Source organism: Spea bombifrons, chromosome 5 (assembly GCF_027358695.1).
Source record: "Spea bombifrons isolate aSpeBom1 chromosome 5, aSpeBom1.2.pri, whole genome shotgun sequence".
Lineage (NCBI taxonomy): Eukaryota > Metazoa > Chordata > Amphibia > Anura > Pelobatidae > Spea > Spea bombifrons.
Genome location: NC_071091.1, coordinates 82,975,771 through 82,988,484, shown reverse-complemented (window position 1 = coordinate 82,988,484; position 12,714 = coordinate 82,975,771). Strand labels below are relative to the sequence as shown.

Below are 12,714 nucleotides of genomic sequence, written 5' to 3'. Positions count from 1 at the left end.
GACATCATGAAGGGTTCGCGATGACATCATCATAAAGGGTTCATAATGACATCATAATGGGTTCATGATGACATCATCATGATGACATCATGATGGGTTCGTGGTGACTTCATTACAATGGGTTCATGATGACATCATCATGACGAAATCATAGTGGGATCATGATTACAGCATCATAATGGGTTCGTGATGACATCATCATGATGACATCATAATGGGTTCGTGATGACATCATCATGATGACATCATAATGGGTTCGTGATGACATAATCATGATGACATCATAATGGGTCCGTGATGACATCATCATGACATCATAATGTGTTCGTGATGACATCATCGTGATGATATCATAGTGGGTTCATGATGACATCATCACAATAGGTTCATGATGACATCATAATGGGTTCATGATGACATCATCATGATGACATCATAATGGGTTCATGATGACATCATCATGATGACATCATAATGTGTTCGTGATGACATCATCGTGATGACATCATAATGGGTTCATGATGACATCATCACAATAGGTTCATGATGACATCATCATGATGACATCATAATGGGTTCGTGATGACTTCATCATCATAATGGGTTCATGATGACATCATAATGGGTTCATGATGACATCATAATAGGTTCATGATGACATCATCACAATGGGTTCATGATGACATCATAATGGGTTCAGGATAACATCATCATGACAACATCATAATGGGTTCATGATGACATCATCATAATGGGTTCATGATGACATCATGATGACATCATAATGGGTTCGTGATGTCTTCATCACCATAATGGGTTCATGATGACACGCTGGCAATAAATTGGAGGGAAACAAACTATATAGACCTTATGCTTTCCCACAGATTTTACATGTGCTTTTCAAGTTTTTTCTTGGTTTCATGTGTAATTTGGGCAGTACATGCAGTAAGCCCATCAGTACATTGCATGCAGCAAATACACTGTTTCCCTGTTTCACCTAAAACGATGGACTCAGTGTAGGGGATTTAGCTCAAATGGTAGAGCGCTCGCTTAGCATGCGAGAGGTAGCGGGATCGATGCCCGCATTCTCCAGTTACTTTATTTATACTTTATAAATTTTCAATAATGTTGTGCTTAACGCTGGCAATAAATTGGAGGGAAACAAACTATATAGACCGTATGCTGGCAATAAATTGGAGGGAAACAAACTATATAGACCTTATGATTTCCCACAGATTTTTCATGTGCTTTTCAAGTGTTTTCTTGGTTTCATGTGTAATTAGAACAGTACATGCAGCAAGCCCATCAGTACATTACATGCAGCAAATACACTGTTTCCCTGTTTCACCTAAAACATGCCACTCTATGTAGGGGAATTAGCTCAAATGGTAGAGCGCTTGCTTAGCATGCGTGAGGTAGCGGGATCGATGCCCGCATTCTCCAGTTGCTTTATTTATACTTTATAAATTTTCAATAATGTTGTGCTTAACGCTGGCAATAAATTGGAGGGAAACAAACTATATAGACCTTATGATGGCAATAAATTGGAGGGAAACAAACTATATAGACCTTATGATTTCCCACAGACTTTTCATGTGCTTTTCAAGTGTTTTCTTGGTTTCATGTGTAATTAGAACAGTACATGCAGCAAGCCCATCAGTACATTACATGCAGCAAATACACTGTTTCCCTGTTTCACCTAAAACATGCCACTCTATGTAGGGGAATTAGCTCAAATGGTAGAGCGCTCGCTCCGCATGCGAGAGGTAGCGGGATCGATGCCCGCATTCTCCAGTTACTTTATTTATACTTTATAAATTTTCAATAATGTTGTGCTGAACGCTGGCTATAAATTGGAGGAAAACAAACTGTATAGACCCTATGCTTTCCCACAGATTTTTCAACTTCACGAATAACTGTAGAATACAAAGGGGATTTAGTTCAAATGGTGGTGTGCTCGCTTAGCATGCGAGGGATAGTTGGTTCAATGACCGTGTTCTCTAAGTGTTTTCTTGGTTTCATGTGTAATTAGAGCAGTACAAGCAGCAAGCTTAATGGTACATTACATGAAGCAAATACACTGTTTCCCTGTTTCATCATGTTTCCCTGACATCATCATGGCAAGATCATAATGGGTTCATGATGACATCATCACAATGGGTTCATGATGACATCATCGTGATGACATCATAATGGGTTCATGATGACTTCATCATCATAATGGGTTTATGATGACATTATCATGACGACATCATGAAGGGTTCGTGATGACATCATCATAAAGGGTTCATGATGACATCATAATGGGTTCATGATGACATCATCATGATGACATCATAATGGGTTCGTGGTGACTTCATTACAATGGGTTCATGATGACATCATCATGACGAAATCATAGTGGGATCATGATTACAGCATCATAATGGGTTCGTGATGACATCATCATGATGACATCATAATGGGTTCGTGATGACATCATCATGATGACATCATAATGGGTTCGTGATGACATCATCATGATGACATCATAATGGGTCCGTGATGACATCATCATGACATCATAATGTGTTCGTGATGACATCATCGTGATGATATCATAGTGGGTTCATGATGACATCATCACAATAGGTTCATGATGACATCATCATGATGACATCATAATGGGTTCGTGATGACTTCATCATCATAAAGGGTTCATGTTGACATCATAATGGGTTCATGATGACATCATCATGATGACATCATAATGGGTTCATGATGACATCATCATGATGACATCATAATGTGTTCGTGATGACATCATCGTGATGACATCATAATGGGTTCATGATGACATCATCACAATAGGTTCATGATGACATCATCATGATGACATCATAATGGGTTCGTGATGACTTCATCATCATAATGGGTTCATGATGACATCATAATGGGTTCATGATGACATCATAATAGGTTCATGATGACATCATCACAATGGGTTCATGATGACATCATAATGGGTTCAGGATAACATCATCATGACAACATCATAATGGGTTCATGATGACATCATCATAATGGGTTCATGATGACATCATGATGACATCATAATGGGTTCGTGATGTCTTCATCACCATAATGGGTTCATGATGACACGCTGGCAATAAATTGGAGGGAAACAAACTATATAGACCTTATGCTTTCCCACAGATTTTACATGTGCTTTTCAAGTGTTTTCTTGGTTTCATGTGTAATTTGGGCAGTACATGCAGTAAGCCCATCAGTACATTGCATGCAGCAAATACACTGTTTCCCTGTTTCACCTAAAACAATGGACTCAGTGTAGGGGAATTAGCTCAAATGGTAGAGCGCTCGCTTAGCATGCGAGAGGTAGCGGGATCGATGCCCGCATTCTCCAGTTACTTTATTTATACTTTATAAATTTTCAATAATGTTGTGCTTAACGCTGGCAATAAATTGGAGGGAAACAAACTATATAGACCGTATGCTGGCAATAAATTGGAGGGAAACAAGCTATATAGACCTTATGATTTCCCACAGATTTTTCATGTGCTTTTCAAGTGTTTTCTTGGTTTCATGTGTAATTAGAACAGTACATGCAGCAAGCCCATCAGTACATTACATGCAGCAAATACACTGTTTCCCTGTTTCACCTAAAACATGCCACTCTATGTAGGGGAATTAGCTCAAATGGTAGAGCGCTCGCTTCGCATGCGAGAGGTAGCGGGATCGATGCCCGCATTCTCCAGTTACTTTATTTATACTTTATAAATTTTCAATAATGTTGTGCTGAACGCTGGCTATAAATTGGAGGGAAACAAACTGTATAGACCCTATGCTTTCCCACAGATTTTTCAACTTCACGAATAACTGTAGAATACAAAGGGGATTTAGTTCAAATGGTGGTGTGCTCGCTTAGCATGCGAGGGGTAGTTGGTATAAATGACCGTGTTCTCTAAGTGTTTTCTTGGTTTCATGTGTAATTAGAGCAGTACAAGCAGCAAGCTTAATGGTACATTACATGAAGCAAATACACTGTTTCCCTGTTTCATCATGTTTCCCTGACATCATCATGACAAGATCATAATGGGTTCATGATGACATCATCACAATGGGTTCATGATGACATCATCATGATGACATCATAATGGGTTCATGATGACTTCATCATCATAATGGGTTTATGATGACATTATCATGACGACATCATGAAGGGTTCGTGATGACATCATCATAAAGGGTTCATGATGACATCATAATGGGTTCATGATGACATCATCATGATGACATCATAATGGGTTCGTGGTGACTTCATTACAATGGGTTCATGATGACATCATCATGACGAAATCATAGTGGGATCATGATTACAGCATCATAATGGGTTCATGATGACATCATCATGATGACATCATAATGGGTTCGTGATGACATCATCATGATGACATCATAATGGGTTCGTGATGACATCATCATGATGACATCATAATGGGTCCGTGATGACATCATCATGACATCATAATGTGTTCGTGATGACATCATCGTGATGATATCATAGTGGGTTCATGATGACATCATCACAATAGGTTCATGATGACATCATCATGATGACATCATAATGGGTTCGTGATGACTTCATCATCATAAAGGGTTCATGATGACATCATAATCGGTTCATGATGACATCATCATGATGACATCATAATGGGTTCATGATGACATCATCATGATGACATCATAATGTGTTCGTGATGACATCATTGTGATGACATCATAATGGGTTCATGATGACATCATCACATTAGGTTCATGATGACATCATCATGATGACATCATAATGGGTTCGTGATGACTTCATCATCATAATGGGTTCATGATGACATCATAATGGGTTCATGATGACATCATAATAGGTTCATGATGACATCATCACAATGGGTTCATGATGACATCATAATGGGTTCAGGATAACATCATCATCACAACATCATAATGGGTTCATGATGACATCATCATAATGGGTTCATGATGACATCATGATGACATCATAATGGGTTCGTGATGTCTTCATCACCATAATGGGTTCATGATGACACGCTGGCAATAAATTGGAGGGAAACAAACTATATAGACCTTATGCTTTCCCACAGATTTTACATGTGGTTTTCAAGTGTTTTCTTGGTTTCATGTGTAATTTGAGCAGTACATGCAGTAAGCCCATCAGTACATTGCATGCAGCAAATACACTGTTTCCCTGTTTCACCTAAAACAATGGACTCAGTGTAGGGGAATTAGCTCAAATGGTAGAGCGCTCGCATAGCGTGCGAGAGGTAGCGGGATCGATGCCCGCATTCTCCAGTTACTTTATTTATACTTTATAAATTTTCAATAATGTTGTGCTTAACGCTGGCAATAAATTGGAGGGAAACAAACTATATAGACCGTATGCTGGCAATAAATTGGAGGGAAACAAATTATATAGACCTTATGATTTCCCACAGATTTTTCATGTGCTTTTCAAGTGTTTTCTTGGTTTCATGTGTAATTAGAACAGTACATGCAGCAAGCCCATCAGTACATTACATGCAGCAAATACACTGTTTCCCTGTTTCACCTAAAACATGCCATTCTGTGTAAGGGAATTAGCTCAAATGGTAGAGCGCTCGCTTAGCATGTGAGAGGTAGCGGGATCGATGCCCGCATTCTCCAGTTACTTTATTTATACTTTATAAATTTTCAATAATGTTGTGCTTAACGCTGGCAATAAATTGGAGGGAAACAAACTATATAGACCTTATGATGGCAATAAATTGGAGGGAAACAAACTATATAGACCTTATGATTTCCCACAGACTTTTCATGTGCTTTTCAAGTGTTTTCTTGGTTTCATGTGTAATTAGAACAGTACATGCAGCAAGCCCATCAGTACATTACATGCAGCAAATACACTGTTTCCCTGTTTCACCTAAAACATGTCACTCTATGTAGGGGAATTAGCTCAAATGGTAGAGCGCTCGCTTTGCATGCGAGAGGTAGCGGGATCGATGCCCGCATTCTCCAGTTACTTTATTTATACTTTATAAATTTTCAATAATGTTGTGCTTAACGCTGGCAATAAATTGGAGGGAAACAAACTATATAGACCCTATGCTTTCCCACAGATTTTTCAACTTCACGAATAACTGTAGAATACAAAGGGGATTTAGTTCAAATGGTGGTGTGCTCGCTTAGCATGCGAGGGGTAGTTGGTTCAATGACCGTGTTCTCTAAGTGTTTTCTTGGTTTCATGTGTAATTAGAGCAGTACAAGCAGCAAGCTTAATGGTACATTACATGAAGCAAATACACTGTTTCCCTGTTTCATCATGTTTCCCTGACATCATCATGGCAATATCATAATGGGTTCATGATGACATCATCACAATGGGTTCATGATGACATCATCATGATGACATCATAATGGGTTCATGATGACTTCATCATCATAATGGGTTTATGATGACATTATCATGACGACATCATGAAGGGTTCGTGATGACATCATCATAAAGGGTTCATGATGACATCATAATGGGTTCATGATGACATCATCATGATGACATCATAATGGGTTCGTAGTGACTTCATTACAATGGGTTCATGATGACATCATCATGACGAAATCATAGTGGGATCATGATTACAGCATCATAATGGGTTCGTGATGACATCATCATGATGACATCATAATGGGTTCGTGATGACATCATCATGATGACATCATAATGGGTCCGTGATGACATCATCATGACATCATAATGTGTTCGTGATGACATCATCGTGATGATATCATAGTGGGTTCATGATGACATCATCACAATAGGTTCATGATGACATCATCATGATGACATCATAATGGGTTCGTGATGACTTCATCATCATAAAGGGTTCATGTTGACATCATAATGGGTTCATGATGACATCATCATGATGACATCATAATGGGTTCGTGGTGACATCATCATGATGACATCATAATGTGTTCGTGATGACATCATCGTGATGACATCATAATGGGTTCATGATGACATCATCACAATAGGTTCATGATGACATCATCATGATGACATCATAATGGGTTCGTGATGACTTCATCATCATAATGGGTTCATGATGACATCATAATGGGTTCATGATGACATCATAATAGGTTCATGATGACATCATCACAATGGGTTCATGATGACATCATAATGGGTTCAGGATAACATCATCATGACAACATCATAATGGGTTCATGATGACATCATCATAATGGGTTCATGATGACATCATGATGACATCATAATGGGTTCGTGATGTCTTCATCACCATAATGGGTTCATGATGACACGCTGGCAATAAATTGGAGGGAAACAAACTATATAGACCTTATGCTTTCCCACAGATTTTACATGTGCTTTTCAAGTGTTTTCTTGGTTTCATGTGTAATTTGAGCAGTACATGCAGTAAGCCCATCAGTACATTGCATGCAGCAAATACACTGTTTCCCTGTTTCACCTAAAACAATGGACTCAGTGTAGGGGAATTAGCTCAAATGGTAGAGCGCTCGCTTAGCATGCGAGAGGTAGCGGGATCGATGCCCGCATTCTCCAGTTACTTTATTTATACTTTATAAATTTTCAATAATGTTGTGCTTAACGCTGGCAATAAATTGGAGGGAAACAAACTATATAGACCGTATGCTGGCAATAAATTGGAGGGAAACAAACTATATAGACCTTATGATTTCCCACAGATTTTTCATGTGCTTTTCAAGTGTTTTCTTGGTTTCATGTGTAATTAGAACAGTACATGCAGCAAGCCCATCAGTACATTACATGCAGCAAATACACTGTTTCCCTGTTTCACCTAAAACATGCAATTCTGTGTAAGGGAATTAGCTCAAATGGTAGAGCGCTCGCTTAGCATGTGAGAGGTAGCGGGATCGATGCCCGCATTCTCCAGTTACTTTATTTATACTTTATAAATTTTCAATAATGTTGTGCTTAACGCTGGCAATAAATTGGAGGGAAACAAACTATATAGACCTTATGATGGCAATAAATTGGAGGGAAACAAACTATATAGACCTTATGATTTCCCACAGACTTTTCATGTGCTTTTCAAGTGTTTTCTTGGTTTCATGTGTAATTAGAACAGTACATGCAGCAAGCCCATCAGTACATTACATGCAGCAAATACACTGTTTCCCTGTTTCACCTAAAACATGCCACTCTATGTAGGGGAATTAGCTCAAATGGTAGAGCGCTCGCTTTGCATGCGAGAGGTAGCGGGATCGATGCCCGCATTCTCCAGTTACTTTATTTATACTTTATAAATTTTCAATAATGTTGTGCTTAACGCTGGCAATAAATTGGAGGGAAACAAACTATATAGACCCTATGCTTTCCCACAGATTTTTCAACTTCACGAATAACTGTAGAATACAAAGGGGATTTAGTTCAAATGGTGGTGTGCTCGCTTAGCATGCGAGGGGTAGTTGGTTCAATGACCGTGTTCTCTAAGTGTTTTCTTGGTTTCATGTGTAATTAGAGCAGTACAAGCAGCAAGCTTAATGGTACATTACATGAAGCAAATACACTGTTTCCCTGTTTCATCATGTTTCCCTGACATCATCATGGCAATATCATAATGGGTTCATGATGACATCATCACAATGGGTTCATGATGACATCATCATGATGACATCATAATGGGTTCATGATGACTTCATCATCATAATGGGTTTATGATGACATTATCATGACGACATCATGAAGGGTTCGTGATGACATCATCATAAAGGGTTCATGATGACATCATAATGGGTTCATGATGACATCATCATGATGACATCATAATGGGTTCGTAGTGACTTCATTACAATGGGTTCATGATGACATCATCATGACGAAATCATAGTGGGATCATGATTACAGCATCATAATGGGTTCGTGATGACATCATCATGATGACATCATAATGGGTTCGTGATGACATCATCATGATGACATCATAATGGGTCCGTGATGACATCATCATGACATCATAATGTGTTCGTGATGACATCATCGTGATGATATCATAGTGGGTTCATGATGACATCATCACAATAGGTTCATGATGACATCATCATGATGACATCATAATGGGTTCGTGATGACTTCATCATCATAAAGGGTTCATGTTGACATCATAAAGGGTTCATGATGACATCATCATGATGACATCATAATGGGTTCATGATGACATCATCATGATGACATCATAATGTGTTCGTGATGACATCATCGTGATAATATCATAGTGGGTTCATGATGACATCATCACAATAGGTTCATGATGACATCATCATGATGACATCATAATGGGTTCGTGATGACTTCATCATCATAAAGGGTTCATGATGACATCATAATCGGTTCATGATGACATCATCATGATGACATCATAATGGGTTCATGATGACATCATCATGATGACATCATAATATGTTCGTGATGACATCATCGTGATGACATCATAATGGGTTCATGATGACATCATCACAATAGGTTCATGATGACATCATCATGATGACATCATAATGGGTTCGTGATGACTTCATCATCATAATGGGTTCATGATGACATCATAATGGGTTCATGATGACATCATAATAGGTTCATGATGACATCATCACAATGGGTTCATGATGACATCATAATGGGTTCAGGATAACATCATCATGACAACATCATAATGGGTTCATGATGACATCATCATAATGGGTTCATGATGACATCATGATGACATCATAATGGGTTCGTGATGTCTTCATCACCATAATGGGTTCATGATGACACGCTGGCAATAAATTGGAGGGAAACAAACTATATAGACCTTATGCTTTCCCACAGATTTTACATGTGCTTTTCAAGTGTTTTCTTGGTTTCATGTGTAATTTGAGCAGTACATGCAGTAAGCCCATCAGTACATTGCATGCAGCAAATACACTGTTTCCCTGTTTCACCTAAAACAATGGACTCAGTGTAGGGGAATTAGCTCAAATGGTAGAGCGCTCGATTAGCATGCGAGAGGTAGCGGGTTCGTGATGACATCATCATGATGACATCATAATGGGTTCGTGATGACATCATCATGATGACATCATAATGGGTCCGTGATGACATCATCATGACATCATAATGTGTTCGTGATGACATCATCGTGATGATATCATAGTGGGTTCATGATGACATCATCACAATAGGTTCATGATGACATCATCATGATGACATCATAATGGGTTCGTGATGACTTCATCATCATAAAGGGTTCATGTTGACATCATAATCGGTTCATGATGACATCATCATGATGACATCATAATGGGTTCATGATGACATCATCATGATGACATCATAATGTGTTCGTGATGACATCATCATGATGACATCATAATGGGTTCATGATGACATCATCACAATAGGTTCATGATGACATCATCACAATAGGTTCATGATGACATCATCATGATGACATCATAATGGGTTCGTGATGACTTCATCATCATAATGGGTTCATGATGACATCATAATGGGTTCATGATGACATCATAATAGGTTCATGATGACATCATCACAATGGGTTCATGATGACATCATAATGGGTTCAGGATAACATCATCATGACAACATCATAATGGGTTCATGATGACATCATCATAATGGGTTCATGATGACATCATGATGACATCATAATGGGTTCGTGATGTCTTCATCACCATAATGGGTTCATGATGACACGCTGGCAATAAATTGGAGGGAAACAAACTATATAGACCTTATGCTTTCCCACAGATTTTACATGTGCTTTTCAAGTGTTTTCTTGGTTTCATGTGTAATTTGGGCAGTACATGCAGTAAGCCCATCAGTACATTGCATGCAGCAAATACACTGTTTCCCTGTTTCACCTAAAACGATGGACTCAGTGTAGGGGAATTAGCTCAAATGGTAGAGCGCTCGCTTAGCATGCGAGAGGTAGCGGGATCGATGCCCGCATTCTCCAGTTACTTTATTTATACTTTATAAATTTTCAATAATGTTGTGCTTAACGCTGGCAATAAATTGGAGGGAAACAAACTATATAGACCGTATGCTGGCAATAAATTGGAGGGAAACAAACTATATAGACCTTATGATTTCCCACAGATTTTTCATGTGCTTTTCAAGTGTTTTCTTGGTTTCATGTGTAATTAGAACAGTACATGCAGCAAGCCCATCAGTACATTACATGCAGCAAATACACTGTTTCCCTGTTTCACCTAAAACATGCCACTCTATGTAGGGGAATTAGCTCAAATGGTAGAGCGCTCGCTTAGCATGCGAGAGGTAGCGGGATCGATGCCCACATTCTCCAGTTACTTTATTTATACTTTATAAATTTTCAATAATGTTGTGCTTAACGCTGGCAATAAATTGGAGGGAAACAAACTATATAGACCTTATGATGGCAATAAATTGGAGGGAAACAAACTATATAGACCTTATGATTTCCCACAGACTTTTCATGTGCTTTTCAAGTGTTTTCTTGGTTTCATGTGTAATTAGAACAGTACATGCAGCAAGCCCATCAGTACATTACATGCAGCAAATACACTGTTTCCCTGTTTCACCTAAAACATGCCACTCTATGTAGGGGAATTAGCTCAAATGGTAGAGCGCTCGCTTCGCATGCGAGAGGTAGCGGGATCGATGCCCGCATTCTCCAGTTACTTTATTTATACTTTATAAATTTTCAATAATGTTGTGCTGAACGCTGGCTATAAATTGGAGGGAAACAAACTGTATAGACCCTATGCTTTCCCACAGATTTTTCAACTTCACGAATAACTGTAGAATACAAAGGGGATTTAGTTCAAATGGTGGTGTGCTCGCTTAGCATGCGAGGGGTAGTTGGTTCAATGACCGTGTTCTCTAAGTGTTTTCTTGGTTTCATGTGTAATTAGAGCAGTACAAGCAGCAAGCTTAATGGTACATTACATGAAGCAAATACACTGTTTCCCTGTTTCATCATGTTTCCCTGACATCATCATGACAAGATCATAATGGGTTCATGATGACATCATCACAATGGGTTCATGATGACATCATCATGATGACATCATAATGGGTTCATGATGACTTCATCATCATAATGGGTTTATGATGACATTATCATGACGACATCATGAAGGGTTCGTGATGACATCATCATAAAGGGTTCATGATGACATCATAATGGGTTCATGATGACATCATCATGATGACATCATAATGGGTTCGTGGTGACTTCATTACAATGGGTTCATGATGACATAATCATGACGAAATCATAGTGGGATCATGATTACAGCATCATAATGGGTTCGTGATGACATCATCATGATGACATCATAATGGGTTCGTGATGACATCATCATGATGACATCATAATGGGTTCGTGATGACATCATCATGATGACATCATAATGGGTCCGTGATGACATCATCATGACATCATAATGTGTTCGTGATGACATCATCGTGATGATATCATAGTGGGTTCATGATGACATCATCACAATAGGTTCATGATGACATCATCATGATGACATCATAATGGGTTCGTGATGACTTCATCATCATAAAGGGTTCATGATGACATCATAATCGGTTCATGATGACAT

At 38.6% G+C, this 12,714-nt stretch overlaps 8 non-coding genes across 8 annotated transcripts; all 8 read left to right on the top strand.

The window, feature by feature from the left end:
• The first annotated feature begins 1,019 nt into the window (after window positions 1-1,019).
• TRNAA-AGC (transfer RNA alanine (anticodon AGC)) lies at window positions 1,020-1,092 on the top strand. Its single transcript has one exon. It is a non-coding gene; the product is annotated as a tRNA-Ala (tRNA).
• A 2,238-nt stretch (window positions 1,093-3,330) lies between these two features.
• On the top strand, window positions 3,331-3,403 carry TRNAA-AGC (transfer RNA alanine (anticodon AGC)). Its single transcript has one exon. It is a non-coding gene; the product is annotated as a tRNA-Ala (tRNA).
• Window positions 3,404-3,681: 278 nt separating this feature from the next.
• TRNAA-CGC (transfer RNA alanine (anticodon CGC)) lies at window positions 3,682-3,754 on the top strand. Its single transcript has one exon. It is a non-coding gene; the product is annotated as a tRNA-Ala (tRNA).
• A 2,239-nt stretch (window positions 3,755-5,993) lies between these two features.
• TRNAA-UGC (transfer RNA alanine (anticodon UGC)) lies at window positions 5,994-6,066 on the top strand. Its single transcript has one exon. It is a non-coding gene; the product is annotated as a tRNA-Ala (tRNA).
• A 1,500-nt stretch (window positions 6,067-7,566) lies between these two features.
• On the top strand, window positions 7,567-7,639 carry TRNAA-AGC (transfer RNA alanine (anticodon AGC)). The gene has a single exon. It is a non-coding gene; the product is annotated as a tRNA-Ala (tRNA).
• A 629-nt stretch (window positions 7,640-8,268) lies between these two features.
• TRNAA-UGC (transfer RNA alanine (anticodon UGC)) lies at window positions 8,269-8,341 on the top strand. Its single transcript has one exon. It is a non-coding gene; the product is annotated as a tRNA-Ala (tRNA).
• Window positions 8,342-11,002: 2,661 nt separating this feature from the next.
• TRNAA-AGC (transfer RNA alanine (anticodon AGC)) lies at window positions 11,003-11,075 on the top strand. The gene has a single exon. It is a non-coding gene; the product is annotated as a tRNA-Ala (tRNA).
• A 629-nt stretch (window positions 11,076-11,704) lies between these two features.
• Window positions 11,705-11,777, top strand: TRNAA-CGC (transfer RNA alanine (anticodon CGC)). Its single transcript has one exon. It is a non-coding gene; the product is annotated as a tRNA-Ala (tRNA).
• Window positions 11,778-12,714: the final 937 nt, after the last annotated feature.